This window comes from Armigeres subalbatus, chromosome 3 (assembly GCF_024139115.2).
Source record: "Armigeres subalbatus isolate Guangzhou_Male chromosome 3, GZ_Asu_2, whole genome shotgun sequence".
NCBI lineage: Eukaryota > Metazoa > Arthropoda > Insecta > Diptera > Culicidae > Armigeres > Armigeres subalbatus.
In genome coordinates this window covers 110,043,625-110,061,042 of record NC_085141.1, presented here as the reverse complement: position 1 = coordinate 110,061,042, position 17,418 = coordinate 110,043,625, and the positions used below count along the sequence as shown (strand labels likewise).

Below are 17,418 nucleotides of genomic sequence, written 5' to 3'. Positions count from 1 at the left end.
GTTACTGTGAATATACAACACATGGTTACTCTATTGTAATTCATGTTCAATTAACTCAGCGATCGACTTGTTTTGTTACTTGGCCATACTTGTTTTTTTTATTCTTCAGAACTAGCCGGCAAATATTTGGGTGAGTGTTTTGAACAAATAATTTTAATATTTTTAAGTTAATGTAAGTTCTATCTTCTACTACACTGGCGGAAAAAATATTTCGAATTCCTTAAGTTTTACCTTATGAAACCTTAAAAAATTCATTTCATTTCGTTTCATAAGATTCAAATGGAAATCAAAAGTCTACCTTATGAAATTCATAACAATTTCTTGCGTAAAATATTCATAAGGTATTCTTATGAACGAACCTTGTTGACTCTGGCGTTCATCGAAAAAAGGTGACAAAATGGATTATTTTCCATTCTCATTGATTGGTAAGTTTTTAAGCAGAAAAAAGCATTTATTTTATAGAATATTTATGATTCAAACACTTTTCAGCTAAAAAACAACGATTATCGACCACTCGATTTTCAACACCGGATTGCTTATCCGCGCTACGAGCAGAAGATTCAAGAAATCCGGGACGGACGGATCGTCATGAACCTGACGATCGTTCTTGCGGGAAGTAGGATGTTGGCAATGCCCCCGCTTAAAAAAAGCAACAAGAGCTACTCCATTTGGGAGAAGCAGTTCGTACCGTTGATACACACAAAGAGCAAACATGGTTTTACTAAATGTTTTGCGCTTTCAATCCAAAAAGTGTTTTTTTCTGCCTTAAATAAAAGTTAAAATGGTCAACCTTAATGCTAAGTTCTTAATAAAAAAGTATTTTTCTTATTTTCTGAGTGTAAATTTAAAAGTTCAACATTTCAGCATGAAAATAGTAAATCTGTCAAATCAAGAAAACAAAACAGCACATACCGCGCTATTTTCTATGAAAACGTCAACAGCTGAGCAAGAGAATCAGGATTGTTTTTCTACCGTCCCTGGCAATAATTAGAAATTAGCTACGGTCCGAGTGCAAGGCCACAGCACGGCACAGTGAAAATTGTCAAAAAGGTAAGAGACTAGATTAGGAATAATTAATACGTTTCCCAGTTCATCAAATAATCGTCATTTCACACAACCAATTACAGTTCCTTCTTTATTTCTGCGTCATCTGACTGTGCTCCTGGTCCTGCATTGTCGGAGCGAATGTGTGCCAATAAGACTGCAATTGTGCCATCGCGTGAAATCACTTGTCCAGTAGTTGACCGAACTGAAGTATCAAGCACAAGTATTTCGACCATGGAAACCTTATGTCGCGGCTGTGTTCAAGTAAGTAAGTTGAATACTATAAACAGGGACGGGAATGGTTGACATTTCTTTTTACAATTCCTTCTTCTATGCAAAAAAAATAAAAACAAAACCACGGCAGCCACAGCAGCAGCCACGCCAAGCAGACGACAGTCAGCACATGCTTTTACCATTTTCTCTCCCCACAATTATTGTTTTCGTACAATAATTTCACAACGTATAACCATTTTTGGTGGGAAATATTCATTTCATTACTACTTGCTTGATTTAGAGACAAGAACGAATAAATCAGTACCTATGGATAGCACTCCTTCTAGGCTTTGCGCCACAGGTAATTAAACTCGATTCTGTGCTGTTTGCGCTGCGCACGAGCCGAAACAAAAAATCTCACGAAAATGTTGACCGCGCGCCGGCACGACTCTAACGTAGCAGCCAGCAAACAGTTTGCTTCATCGGAAAAATAAATGTCACGATGTCACGTACATTTTTTTTGTAAAACTGTTTCGGCTTGTTTGGCGCAAGAAATTTGACTGAAAAAAAGATAAACATTCGCATAATCAAAGTGTTTTAATGTACATTTCCCAACACTGACTATAAATAAGCTCCATTCAACCCTTTGACTAACAGTGAATTTTTGTTATCAGGGACCCATACAATCTGCGTTTCTATTAAAACCATTTTCCGGAAGTTTTGATAAGGTGCAGAACTGCAGCGTCAAAGATGGACTACCAACGAGGAAACCAGTTTTTTCGTGGCTTCTCACCAAGGTTTGCAACAAGTCTGCTAGCCCAGAAATTAAGCGACTATTGCTACGCAGTAGAGAAATTATGCGTATGCCACAGAAGTGTGTGCTATATTTTACTATTGCATGTGTGTTTTTCAACAATACAGAGTAATAAAAAATTAGCTTAAAATGAAAAAAATAGGTTCAGTCGAATTTAAAAGAAAAGCTTGAATGGATAAATGGGAAAACCTTTTTTTTGGGAAAATTTGAACTTCTTTTCAGATTGAAAATATTAAACTTTTATTTCGACTATTTCGATTTGACGGTTCTACCATTTTATTTTAAAAGTTTTGCACTCTTATTTTCATAGCAACATGTCACTTTTGGAACATGGGTGTAACAAAAGTTCTTGTACTTTTGTTTTGAATAAACTAAGCTCTCTACGAAAACGAACCAACGAAACTTTTTATTTTAACCAACGGATTTCTTAATTTAATGTATGATTTATGATTTTTCTTTCTGTGTACACTCAGAAATAAATTTATACTAAATAGGTTAGAAGTCATACTAACTGGCTATTCGCCTGGTTGACCCCAAACTCGTATATGATCCAACAATACCACGATAGTATAACCAACAATCAATATGAAACTGGTGATTTTTTGGTGGTTCCTGTTTCGTAAGCTATGAACGATCTTCGGTACCCAGTAAATAAAAGCGTCGCTTCAGTACGTAATCTATTGATTCCCCTTTAGAACATATTTTAGCACTGCTGCCATAGCAACATTTTTGTAGTTTGTTTTTTCTTCAAACAAAAACAAACTACAAGAATGGAAGCCACTTCGGAAATTATTGTGACCATTTTCGGCTTTCCTCCTAATTTTAATATAAACTCAAAAAACGTTGAAAGATGTTGAGCTTATCATGCGGTTAGATAAAAAGGTCAGTTATTATTTATATTCTACAAGCAAATGAACATCGCAAAGGTGTTGTGAAGTATAAATGATAAAGCATAAATACCACCATTGAAAGCATAACGAATTGTTTTCAGATTCGAACACATTTTTGAAGCCAAACCTATAACCTATGAACAATCCATTCAGGTGAAAATTCGGCACCTATTCCAAATCCCGATTATAATGCACAATGCTACTGAAGCATTGCATAACGGTCAGCTCAAGGGAAATATGATATCAACGTGTTATGCGGACAGGTCTAGAAGCGAGCATCTCATTGGAGGTCGGTGGCCGTGGAGGATTCCGTGCTGAAAGGGGAAGATTCAACAAGCAATAAACCTTCGTGATGTGCACACGACTTCCAGCATCTTTAGCGCCACTCTCGGGTTAGAGAGACTGCTGACACTTTCTGCAGGTTCGGCTAAGATCTTGTCTTCGGGCGAGTTTTAAACTATGGCTCAAGCACTCCGTCTTCTTGGACGTACCGAAAATAAAGCAAACTGAACTAAAAAATGAAATAAAGGACCTCCGAGTTAGCTATTAATTTAAACTCAATTCAACGAAATGTTTGTATTTTGCTAGCATTGCAAATTAGTTGGAGCAGTCCTAAGGTGTCGGTGCTGGAAGTTGGCGGCTGATGGGTCTTTGCTCGCTATAATCCAATTTAGTGAGAAAAATAGACTGAGTACAGGCTGGCAGCTTACTTTGCTGGCATCAAGGCGCGTTGGCACCGGGTAGTATGAGAGGGTGTGATACCTTGACGTCACTCACTAACAAGAATACTATACGGTCGGAGCGGGCGTAGGTGATCACCGTAGACGCTGGCGGTCGAATTCACAAAACTTTGGCTCTCATGAAAATTCACCGGAAAGGGGTTGAGCACGGAAACAGTGGATTTCGAAAGGCAAGCGGAAATACACACAAATGATACCAATATCACCCGATCATCCATTGCCACGTATCCCGATCGCAGTTTCCCTTTGGCTATTATTTGTAGCACGGGCCGTAGATCCCAATAGCGAACGATGGGACGTTCGCTGATATGAATCTATCACCATACGACACCCATGCTCCGCATTCGATTTGCGATATATATGAATACGGAGAGAAGATTATGTGGTGCCACAAATAAAAAAAAAACGCGAACATAGCAGAGTATTTTTTTCTTGAGAGAGGCAACCACCACATGCTGTCAGTCGGATTCCTTAGGAAAGCCTTGGAATTCGTGAGGTATCACATAGAACCAGGCATAAAACATATTGATCTTATCGTTACAAGCAGAATAGATTGAAGTGGTGTAATGTGCTTCACATTTCAAGTTTGGAAAATATTATTAAAACTAATTTCAACGTTATAACATATTACACATCAAAACTCCATCATAGCTTTTGGAAGCTTGAAAATGACTAAATACAAGATTTCTGTTTTGTTTTTGACATTTTGAAAAGAAACTTTATTAATATCATCACCAGGAACATTACTGAACATACCGGAATACCGGTTCCAGTATATTAAAACACATATCAGTATTTCGAGAGTATTATATTTTCTCTCTATTTGTTTTGTATAGGTTTAAACGTTGCAGGCCGGGCTTGTCAGTTTCCCTGAATATGATCAGACAAACCAAGTGTAAATTTCCAAAGGAATCTATTTTAGGAAATTTTATCTAATTTCCAAGCAAAATTCTTTTAAATTTCTACTTGAAATTTTCCTGAATTTTCAAATGGAATTATTCAGAATTTTTAAGCGGTTGTTTTTCTGAAACTCCTGAGAAAATTTTTCAAAATAATTTCTTCTGGGAAGGGATATTCTTCTGAGTTTCTCCGTAGACAAAAACGAACAATGGGTAATGTCTGTGACATAACCGTTAAGTGGACGTAGGACTTGACTTGACCATGCCTTTAAGATACATAATATGTCCAAATTTGCCACATCAACTATTTTGGATAAATAATCGGCGTTGCATACCATTCCTTGGCAAAATTTTCTCATCAAACCGACACAGAAATCAAATCTACCTCGAACAAAAATCATCAAAAAAAAAAAAATCAGGAAGTATCTGTACGGTCACGAAATATTAGCCTCGACAGTGGCAACCTTCCCACTGAAGGACTGCCTGAAATAAACCACAAGTTGGCTCAGCAGGGGATGTAGACTGTATCTCAGACCTTCCACTGAAGGGCCTTCTAATCCGTGCGATAGCGACTGAAGGAGAACATTATTTTAAACTCTTAGAGCCTTGAAAAAGGCTGTTTGCTTCGGCTAAGTGCACAAAGTAAGAAAACGATCTTTTCAAATAACCGCGAATTTCTAGTGATGGTATAAAAAAGACTGAATGCTCTGCGAGCGAATGCACTTTTCTTTTATACAACTTAATTTTGAATCTTCTCTGCCTCCAATTGGTGGGCCAATCAGCTAGTGTCTTGTATCCCGCTTCTTTGTCAGCCAAAGCGTCATCATCATCAACGCGTTCGAGAAGGGCTTCTTCTTTTTTACGCTTGTTGCTCGCTGCTGGCGTCTATTTCTTAACGGGACTTTTCGCTTGATACAGGCCAATAAGCCGAGCAAGCGAGCTTAGAATTGCAGTTCAGGTGGGTAGTAGGGTGTTCTTTTCTGAGACAACATTGTTAGTAGTAGAAGGGAGGAAACACCCGGACATGGGATTTCGGGTGATAAGATTTAGAATTCATAACATGGGACGATCTTTCAGTCACGTTCGCTTTGTGTGCGGTCAGTATCAAACAATGTTTTCGGATTTAGTTTTAGGAGTATTTAAACAAATTAAGTTCTATATCTAAGGACGTTTATTTGAAAATTAGTTTTATGTCTATCTAGATGGGCTTTATTCTCGTTAGCAAATGTTTTCGAGAACAAAATTAACGTTTGTAGTTATTTACTAACATCAATTTTCGGATATTAACAAACCCTGTTTGAATTCCATGGTTACACTCTTGAGCATTGATTAAACAAATGTTATGAGGAGAGGGGCGCCACTTGTTGTCATTTTTAAATCATTCTGAAGCATGGCGCATTCAAAACATGTCTGTTGAAGGACATGAACACCCGTGCTTCCGCAGAAATTGTTTTTGATGTTGATTTTGAAAAAAAAAATGTTGAAAATTTTTGAAAATGTTTTCCCGGAAGAGTTTTTGCAGAGATTCCCAAGAAATTCCCGCAAGAATTCACGTTGCGATTTCCTTCGAAGTTTATTTAGCTATGATCACAAGAATTTCTGTGAAAAATCCTGAAAATTTAACAACAGATTTTTCGGAAGTTTTTCAGCAGGAAGTCACCAACCAATTTCTGTTAGAATTTCCCAAGTGATTTCTGTAGGAATTAATTAGGGGTGTCCACGTACAGTTTCCGAAAATTTCCTGCATATTGTTTTTGAGGAATTCACAAAAATTTACGAAAAAATTAAATTCCGCATAAATTTCCTTGGAACCTTTTGCAAGAATGGAGAAATTTCCACAGATGTTCTCGGAGAAACACCCGCAGACAATTTTGGAGCTACTTCTTCAGAAATTCCAAGAAGGACCATCTAGATGATTGCTTTTTCCTTAATCCTATTTTCAATTTTGTACAAACATGTGTATCGTTGAAGTTAAAACATATACTTAAAATCGGTAATATTATAAAAACGAACTCGAAAAAAGACGTTCACTAAATTGTTGTAATGTTCAGCGTAATACAGTCGGAATTCGCTGGTTGAGATCTTAATACTTGGGCCACTTTTTAGTTGGGCCTCCGCTGGTTGGGTCATGGCCCAACTAAAAAGCAACCGTACGTCAAAATTCAATGTAAACATGGAAAACGGGATTGGGCGTCACTGGACATCATTTGTGATGTTCAAGTCGAAATACACGTGTTCAAACCAGAGCGTTAATGAATAAAGCTTCCAGTGAATGATTAAATTTGTTATGATTAAATCATACAACTCTATGATTAAAGATTATGAATAATGATTTATTCGTTTTTGACAATGATTAATGATTATGATTAACGATTAAATTAATTTTTGACAATGATTAACGATTATGATTAATGAATAAAACGTTTGGAGTGTGATTAACGATTACCAATCATGATTAAATGTTGACACAATATGTGTATGATTAATGATAAACGATCGATATGAATAATGATTAATGATTATGAATAATCAAATTGAATAATTTGCATAGTGATCAAAAAGCAAGTAACCTTTATTTCAAATTGGGTTATTAAAAGGTATAAAAATTATATGATTATGATTAAATATTAATGAATAACAGCGATGTATGCAATGATTAAAATTGATGATTAATGAATAAACTCAAAATAATTATGAATATGATTAGTGATTAATGATTAAATGTAAAATTCTATGATTAACGATTAGTGATTAATGATTGAATCGTATTTTTTGTATGATTATGATTAATGAATAATGATTAAAATAGCCATTATTCATTAATCATGATTAAATCTATGATTAATCACTAATGCTCTGGTTCAAACGGCTGTCAGTTGGCCCAACTAAAAAACCGAATTCGTTAGTTGGGTCGAGGTCGTGGCCCAACCAGCGAATCGCGACTGTATTTAACATTGATATTTAACGTGTATTTGCTTAGAATTTAGTTTTGGGTCGCGCGGATTTGGTGCAGAATGGATTTTCATGTCGCGCGGAAATGGCGTGGATTTGATTTTAGTCGGCGCGGATTTGGCGCGGAAAATATTTCAGGATCTCCGTAACAACTCTGCAATTTCTATCCCGAAGGGAATTGAAAGCTTTGATATTGATCTCTATCATTGGCTCTCTGAAGAACCGTTTGTTTTTTGGACATACATGCTGCATCATGTGGCTTTTCTTCAGCCTGCCTCGGCTCATCACCGATGCCGGCCGGTCTCGGCTCGACTCTGCTGCTGCTGCCGGTATCTGCTCAGCATTGCTGCTTTGTCGGGTCTGTAGGGTGGACTGCTGCTGTACTGGCTAGGTTTCGGCTGATGATGGTGGCTTCGATGACTTCATTCCCTGCTAAAAGGTGTGAGTGCTGTTCAATCGATGATGCGGTTGCTTCGCTTGTCCCGGTCAGAATGAAAGGAAAAAATCGCGTTGCGCTACACTACTAAAAATCCACACATATTTATTGGCAAAAATCCATAGATTTAACTTATGATGTATATCAGCGCACACATAACCATTCTGCACGCGAACTACTTATAAAATATATATCCAAATAAACTTTATGTGTGGTCTCGAATTAGTAATTATTTAATTTATGTGTGGTTCTATATCGATTATATTAGGGTGAAGCTATTGCAAAAATCTATAACGGCGACACATATATCTTATATAGATATTTTTGGCAGTGTATTTTATGGCTTCTCGGCAGACCCAGCGGCTGCTCATTCGCTGGTGTCAGCACCAATCAGAACGTGGTAATGGAATGATGCAAGAATTATGCGGTACCCATATTTATAGGTTCCTTTGATCTCAATGTTTTTCATTGAAAACAGTTTCATGCCTATTGAAACAAGCTTTTCGGGTCTTATCAAGCATGGACATGAAAGGCATACTTGAAATCCGTCGATTGAGGGGCTTACCGCAGAAATTCGTCCACTGAGAAGAACGCTATTAACGTTTAAAATCTTTCAACACAGCGTAACGCGGTCGATTTGAATATTTTGTAATGACACCCGGTATAGTAAAGAGAGACGTAAGTCCTACGTCAAAATCCAATTTTCTACGGGAAAACTTTTTTTATCTTCACGGAAAAACCCGATTTAAGCTACCATACAATAACATAACGTTTTGTATGTTGGAGTATTGAGCGTTGAACTGAAAACAAATAAAAATATTATAACGAAGAAAAATCAAAACTACCGTATTCTTTCGACATTCCCAAAACATAGAAAAATAATAAATAAACAGCCAGAATGATAACCTTGACAACCGTAGAAAATTAGAACAACTCAAATTTGTGTTGAAGCGTTGCTTTATTTCACTGGGTACCGAAATCTTAGTACATGGAACCATAACATGAGTACTAATTTGCACTGACCCCAACATCTTGATTATTATATCTATGGTATAACTTTCAATTATTTGTGAATTAGTATAAGTTAGCTATATCATTATTTAGATTATCTTTCCAAGCAGAAAATAATCCAGGCTTTTTAGGTTATGTTTGCTTTTTCTTTGTTTGAAACATGTCCATCTTCCTGAAGAAGTTAGAAACTACTAATCTATTACTATTCCATTATGACTAATCCACTCAAGAACTACCAACTTCGTAAGTGTACCTCACCACCCAGCTCACCATATTCCATCTAGGCGGATGGTAAGGAACAGAGCTTCAATTGTATGGCTAAATTAACGTTGTATGGTCAATGAAGTTCTCGATCTTGACATCCAATATCGGCAACCTTGGTCACCAAATAAGTAGCAGCGAGTATGGGATTTACAACCGTTTTTTTCCTCTAGTCAACTGATCCATAAAAGTGTCAGGCATCACGGTTCTTTCCGGCTGGTTTCCTTCAACAGGTTCCTCGCAACGACATAAATTACTACCGAGTCCTTCGATGCCACTGGCTGCACAATGTCGACCGCTACTACTTCTGTTCCATCCGCTGGCGTTACAGTTCCAATGCATGTTGCCTCCTCTTCTGTTTGGCTGCTTGTTTTTGCATATCGCGTCCATTTATTCCAGGGACAGTTTTTGGCAGATGTGCAGCACTTTCTCCTCGATTGCTTCCGGTAATGAGTGCTTTGGTGCTTGGCCATATACTTTAATCCAGAATTGATAATGCTCAAAACCATTCTTCGGTTTCGGATGCCGTTGAATAACAGATCTACAAGAAAAATTCATAATATAGAACATCCGCATAAATATTTTAAACTGAACTTATTAGTATCTCACATTTTTATCGAGGAATTTCAGATGGTGTTTGTTCAAGGATATATTTAAGTAATTGGATTCACCACGCGCGAGAAAATAACAAATTTTTCTAGAGACAGAATACTAACCAAATATATATTCGCGTTATACCGGCTTAGTTTAAATTATAATGTAAATAGTATACATTTTTATACTATGCCAGGTATAATATTAAAAAATGACAAAAACGTTTAATTTCAAATCTTTCCGGGGTTATTTATATTTCTGAGTGTACCCCAAAGGAAATCGAGTGCATCGTTGATCTCGGTACTTGATTACCGGAAATGAGCTACGGTGCAATTACTGCCATCGGATCTTGTTGCTGCGGAAGCATCCGACAGCGAAAATGATGGGGAAGATGACGATGACGCTACCCAAGTAACCATGAAGCTATATATACTTGTAAAAAATACAGCCCTAAAAGCTGACTTAAAGTGGAAAAGGGCACTTATAAGACCGAATTAGTGGTTCATTACTTTCACATGTTGAAATAAAGCATAAGTAATGCATCGCTGCATTCGTAATGCTGATTTAGAATATCGTTGTCTGACAGCTGATAAATAAATGCAACTTCACATCGTTAAAACTGATTTAATGCAATTAGCATTTAGAATGCCGGTTTATGATTGATATATGTGCAATATTGTATTGCTTGGTATTACTTGGGTAGGGACGGTACGGATTCGGTGATTTATATCATCAAGGATGGACGTTTGATGTGTTCGGCTTGCGATGCGGTGTTCAGGCGATGACTGCGGGAAGCTATTCGTTAGTAAGGACAATTTGGAAAAGCTCATTCAAAGACACGCGGAATTGATGGAAGTGGGTTGGATGGGTAAGCTTTTTTGTTTATTTATTTTAAATTAATTTCATGGGAAAAATATGTATATAAATATAATAAATTCCATAACTTATAATTCTTATCATTTTAGGACCTCGGCACTGCCAAAGCGGAACAAAATACAATTGACTCAACGTATGACGCATTGACTATACCTCAAGATCCGATGAGACTGTTATCGGAAATGTCAGAAGTTGAGGTACAAGATAATTACGACATCGGAGAAGTATAAAATTGTGATGCCAGCTTCCGAAGTTCATCGTCCGATTCTGATAGCCCCTAATCCGATTGCGATCGATATAAAAAAATGAAAAAAGAAAATCATTCCATCTATGTGATGAACTGGCTCTTGTAGCAGAAGTGTCTTGATCGCCACATGGTCAAGAAGTACGATGATCGAGAGCGGCCCTCCAAGTGTTCAAATTGCTCCAAACCCTATTTGACCAACGATGACCTGCAAGAGTACTTCCACATGGCTCACTTGAGAATCAAATTCAGCTGTAAGGAGCTTGCAGAACTGCAGAACGGTTAAAAACTGTTATGTTTACTCTGGTGCTCAGAACTGTGTACCTGTTCTATTCCTGGTTGGGCCACAGATCATTCAAAATCACACCCCTTCAGTTCCGAGATCAGTTCTTCGAAATTCTAGTAATTTTCAATGTCTGACGTCATGGTCGTCGAATGCTATCAACCTTCGGCCAAATGAGACTCGATGAAGTAAAGTGCTTCTGTGACTATAGAGAAATGGGTAAGCGTAAACTGTAAAAAAATAATGGATGACGAAGGTCTCGGGAAAGAAAATAACGAATCGCTGGAAAGAAAATAACAAATAGCTGTACTATTTGTTAAATTGGATAAACGTGGCTTGTGCTCAAGACCACCAGTGACAGATTAAATGTCCAATACAGTAACAGTACTGCGGTAGTAGGGCCGCATTCATGAAAGCGAAGATCAGATAACAACGATTGCGGTGGCAGTTCAGGGCGGGCAAAGAAAGCCATCACCCAATGTTTGCCAGCAACTCATAAAAAATAGATGTCTGCCACTGGTAAACAAGCTATTCCAGACTGGAAAGCAATCAATGAGGTCCCATATAATAACCATCCGGCAGGCAGTAGGCGATAAACAAACACGAGACCTTCGGCGGGTTCATGTCCGAGGGTGATGCTAACAGAGCAAAAACACTTCCGGGATCAGAAAAGCAGTTATTTTAATATCTAATGAATATATTATTTAATAAACTATATTATGTATTACCTTCACTATTTTTGCCTTTCTCGTACACTAAGTGTACGTAAAGGCTATAATATTGCTTCATAAACAAAATTTTGATAGGAGGCCCGGAGGGCCGATTTTTATATACCGATCGACTCAGCTCGACGAATTGAGGTGATGTCTGTATGTGTGTATGTATGTATGTGTGTGTGTGTGTATGTGTGTATGTGTACAAATTTTGTAGACACACTTTTTGGAACTTAGCATTATCCGATTTACTCGCAACAAGTTGCATTCGACGGGGAATGCGGTCCCATTGTTTGCTATTGAAAATTGGCTCGATCGGACATTTCATTTCGGAATTATTGAAAAATCATTGTTTTTTCCCAAGGGTCCCCCCTTGGAAAAAAAAAAATCAAAACCGAAAAATTTTTTTTTTACGAAAATGGTGGCAATACATTTTAGCTAATGCAAAAACATGTAAAATGATCGAAAAAATGTGATCTATTCTCCTAAAGAGCTTTTTTGTGATTCTTTCAATATATTTTATAATGCACGAGAAAGGCATCATCACTGCTAGGTGGATTAATCTGGGTTTTTTTTATAACAAAAAATAAAAAAAAACAAGTAAAGCCAATTGATACTACCATACTGCATGCAAATGAATTTCATAAGGTTATCTTATGGAATTTCATAAGGTTGCACTAAGAGGAACATACTTTTCAATATGAGCATAGTTCACCTGAAATTCATTCTGCTTCATAAAGATACCTTATGCTTTTCAAACCGTTTTCTTATGGCTAAATTTCATAAGGTAAGTTAATGAACTTCGGAAGGTTTTTTACGGCAGTGTAGGATTTCTCTCATCTCATGTGTACTGAGCTCTCCTAGGGGTACATAGGGCTAACCTAAAAGATCTCCATCCTGGACAGCTGCTTACTTTAGCCTTGACTTGGGCCCGGGTCAGATTCCTGTCATCTTCCTTTATTAGCTTGTTGAAGCAACGTTGCTAGGATTCAGGATTATAAATTGTAGGCAACGAGACGAACGAGCAGATCGATTGAAAGGTATGATTTCTTTTTATTTTCATTATGAGATTGCTAATTGCTTTTTCAGAACGGAGTGCCCTTTGCAGTACATATATAAAAGTCTTCTTTGCTAGTTCGGCCCCTGGGGCTACACGTCGCCAACCGCATACATGCTACGGACCGGAAGGCATAGGACAACTTATTGATAACAGGCGGACGATTAGTACATTAAACGGAGTAAGTTACAAACACATTTGAATTACAGCTCCGGCTTCTAGAAAAGCATCATGCTTGTCGCGAATTGCGTATTCTAAGTTTTATTGCGAAGGTTTTTATAATGATTCATCGATTCGATTTTAGAATTGTATTTTTAATGTGGTTGAAACTATTTCTTGTATTAAAATCTGGGTGCTGCGGATAGAGCCGCTTTTCTGCGCTCAAGCGAGCAGAGGGATATTTTGAAATCACTCCCATAAACAAAATTATTTTGCAGTTACTTGGCTGTCAAACATTTCCCGCTCTTCGAATTTCTCTTTCCACGCTGCATGAGGGCGCACAAATGCGCTAGACTCTACATGACTTTACGATTGTTTACATACACAGCTGATTGGAGAGCTGCTGAATCTCGTGAAATTTCGAAACGAGTGCTTTTTAATTGCATTCCCACTAATTTTACACTCGAAATATAATGTGAGAATATCTGTTGCAAAGAATACAAAACTCAAACAAAGTTTATTTTTATTTTTTCCCAAAATAATAACAATACTTCTCAATATTAGATCAGAAACGAACATAACCACAATCTTCAATGTTTGGCTCCGGCACAATAGAAAATTTTGGCTTCAGTTTGACAACCAAATCGATTCTATCCGCACCACCCAGATTAAAATGTGCTTGTAAAATAATACAAACATGTGTATTCATTATTCCATCATGAAAAAAATTGAAAACAAAAAAACATTGCAAAACGAAAATTAAAGCACAAGGGGCACATTCTACTATTATGCTTTTACAATAACTTCAAAACTACGTTTATGGTTTGAATCTCCAAAAGTGGATTATATACCAACCTTCTGGTGTATAATTTTAAGAAAATTTTGTTCGAGGAAATGATCGATTTTTTATTGTAACATAACTTAACCGCCCTTTCCTCATATTGTAAATTTGTCCAAAACAATTTCTTGTATTGTTGGAACAATTCAGGGTAGTGTGGTGGTATGGTTGCGTAGGACCATCTGTACAATTGTACAAGTATTGTATCGAATGGTTATTGATGATACAGGAGATAGCAATCTAATAATCCAGATATATGCGGGCAGAATTTAATGGAAAGAAAAAGTTAATTGCGAAAATGGATTGTTTCAGCGGCATCGGGTTTTGCGTGGTAGCTTGGTTGCTGTTAGTGATTCCGCCCGTTCAAATTAATTGCATCATCTCCCTCCGCCGGGCTATCAAATTTGCTAGTTACGATTTTGCACTTTGAAGAAAGTTCATATCGGATTGTCGGATCAACCTTCTTTTGTATGCATAAAGACCTTTTTGGAGGACACCATCCTCAAAAATGGCCGAAATAAAGGAGAAATAAGCAGAATCAGAAGTGGCGTGAAACCAAACACAATTATATTTATATGTAACGTTTGGTCTTCGCCCGCGATGTAAGCGTACGTGGCAAAGTAAGGATTGTGATGTCCCCGACTGAAAGCCAGTCGAGTGGCTTCAGCGGCCGATGAGTCATGTTAATTCCACGGTTAGAGACTCAAAGTCCATCCAACTGGGAACAACTATTCGACTTCTTGATTCAGTTGGCCTCCGAGCAGTTTGCTCATTGTTAATAAAACGACACAAATTATTATGGCAAATACTATCAATTTCAAATAGCTACGTAGTCCTACATCACCTTTGCGTACAACCCGATTGGGCTGCACCTTTGAGTTTTATATTATTCATGGTAAGATACGTTTACAATGGAATGATATCAGGTAAAGCTTATTACAACATGTATAATCTGCAAATTATTGCATATAATCGGGTTATTATTTTTATTAATCATATAATTGTACAACTATCATAAAGTGTATGATGATGATAAGTGGAATGGAAAGCTAATGATATTAACCATTCGGCGTACGATTTATTTCTATTCGGGTGTTAGGAATGCACGGGATTGGTTACATATGAAATTTTTACTGGCTTTGACAAGAATTAAAATTTTCAATAGCTTATCGTTAATAATTTTAAGTTTTTATGAAATAGGCAAATTGCTAGAGAGCGTCCGAGTCGACTGATATATAAATCTTCAAAATCCATCGAAAGATAAAGGCGCTAGCAACGTTCGAAATCATTCCCTTCCAACGTAACGCTCTCGATTTCCAAAAATCTAAATGACACCCAGTATAGTAAAGACAGACGTAAGTCCTACGTCAAAACTGAGCTTGAGTGTGGCGGCCGAGGTGGCGGCCATTAGCGCTCGCAAAATGTTGGACAGGAAATTGTGATGCATTTTTTTCGAACTGCATATGCATATGAAAATATTTTCTTAATGTTTACGTGATGGATATAGGGCTTTTTAAAATGTTAAGCGAGAATTACGCAATATTTTGACATTTGCTGTCATGCGCACACATCAGAAAAGGCAACCCTGTGCATTTCATCTGACAGAGCCGCACGGGACGCCATGCTGATTTCTCACTCGATCAAAGTGCGAATGAAGGATCTCACGAGCACTCACTCATCCACGGTCCGCGGGTCCTGCTAGCTGAGAGCTGTGAGCTGCAAAGCATCCAAGCAAGTCACTGAACGGTTTCGATAGTGTGTGTTCGTGCGCGAAGCAAGCAAGCAGCAGTTTTCTGAAGAGCAAGCTAGGCTTCAAGCTAGTAAAAAGTAGAAGATACGGAAAATGTAAATTTGATTGGTGCAATTAGCGTTCATTATTGTTCGAATATCGGTAAATGGCCAGTGAAAGCATTGTACATAGTGGAAATAACCTAAATGCAAGTGAATTCGTGTGGGATCGGTCAGTGAAGTGCAGCAAAAGTGAATGATAAAATTTGTGAATAAGGTATTTGCTTTGTCTGCTCTTATGGGGCCCAGAAAACACGATTTTGCCGGACGTCTTTTTGTCGCGTTCTGAGAGAGTGAGTGACTGCTGATGCCGCTGCCGAGTGCTGAGTAACGAGCTTGGGCACTGACACGGGCTGCACTCAAGGTAAAGTGTTGGCAGAAAGTTAGAATATTTTGATCATGATCATAACACCTGGTTTGCAATTGGCGTATGAGTGATAAAATCCTACTTTCCGTAGTTGGGGATTCACTAATAGGGGAGGAGAAGACCGCCAGCCGTCGTCGAGAGAAAAAGGAGAATCATTGAAATATCCTCGGAAATATCACACGGTGTGGTATAGGAAATGAAGTATATTTTTGTTACAAAACAAAAATTAAAGATGTTTTTCAAAAAAATCTTGGTTTAAGGGGTTAGAATTTTAAAAGCACACAAAATAGACATGATATCTCGATTTTCATATTTTTTTTTCGAATATGCAGCTAATGCTCAAGATTGTTGAATTTTTAACCCCACATTAAACAAAAAATTGTTCGGCTGAAAAAATTTATAACGTAGAGGAATTTTATACCTCATTTTCTATATCATATGCCATGTCAAATTTCTATGATTCTACTTTTTCTCTGAATTTTGCCAGGTGGCAGCACTGATGAAGGAACCGCCCCCATTGGGGCGAAATTCAATTAAAAATCTGCTTAACGTCAAAATGTGTTATCAAAACCGTATTGACGTTTTGTTTCCATGTTTTGCGGAATCGATATGTTTGGCGCATTTTTTTCTTCTTCATTGGCATTACATCACCCACTGGGCATTGCCGACTCGCAGCACTTCCACAGTTATTAACTGCAAGGTTTCTAATCCAAGTTATAGTACGTTCAGATTATGAGCTATATCACTTGATATAGAGCATCTTGACAACAGTGTTTGTACATCTAGTTTTCACTGGAAATAATGCATATGGCATCTCATTTCATGATTCACTATATCAAGTGATATAGCTCATAATCTGAACGTACTATTACCATTTCTGCATTCGTATAAAATGAGGCTAACACGATGGTACTTTTATGCCCAGGGAAGTCGAGACAATTTCCAATCCGAAAATTGTCTAGACCGGCATCGGGAATCGAACTCAGCCACTCTCAGCATAGTCTAGCACAATTACCTCAATTCATTGAGCAAAATCGATTTAAATCGGGTTAAAATCAGTAATATTTGCCTAGTGTTCTATCGATTGCGAGGTTTATAAGCCAAGTTGCCGTATATGTATTCGTTTATCGTTTTATATCTGCAGGTTTAGCCCAGTTGCGCTCGACTTACAATACTAAAACAAGACATACACCCAGCGGTCTGTACTAGTGAAATCCATAACTGGCGCCTTCTTCGATT

The 17,418-nt window shown here is 37.5% G+C and overlaps 1 protein-coding gene and 1 long non-coding RNA gene across 4 annotated transcripts in view; both read left to right on the top strand.

Moving 5' to 3' along the window:
- The first annotated feature begins 873 nt into the window (after positions 1-873).
- On the top strand, positions 874-2,172 carry LOC134225475 (uncharacterized). Of its 2 annotated transcripts, none has more exons than XR_009983252.1 (3): positions 874-1,050; positions 1,128-1,312; positions 1,932-2,172. It is a non-coding gene; the product is annotated as an uncharacterized LOC134225475 (long non-coding RNA). The 2 variants fall into 2 exon arrangements; XR_009983253.1 differs by having other exon boundaries at positions 876-1,050; positions 1,128-1,308.
- Positions 2,173-15,782: 13,610 nt separating this feature from the next.
- The window catches only part of LOC134225474 (maternal protein pumilio), a 432,855-nt gene continuing 431,219 nt past the window's right edge, over positions 15,783-17,418 (top strand). For both annotated transcript variants that reach the window (XM_062705574.1, XM_062705572.1), the window contains exon 1: positions 15,783-16,029. The gene's annotated coding sequence lies outside the window, so the exon portion shown is untranslated. The remainder of the gene's footprint in view (positions 16,030-17,418) is intronic.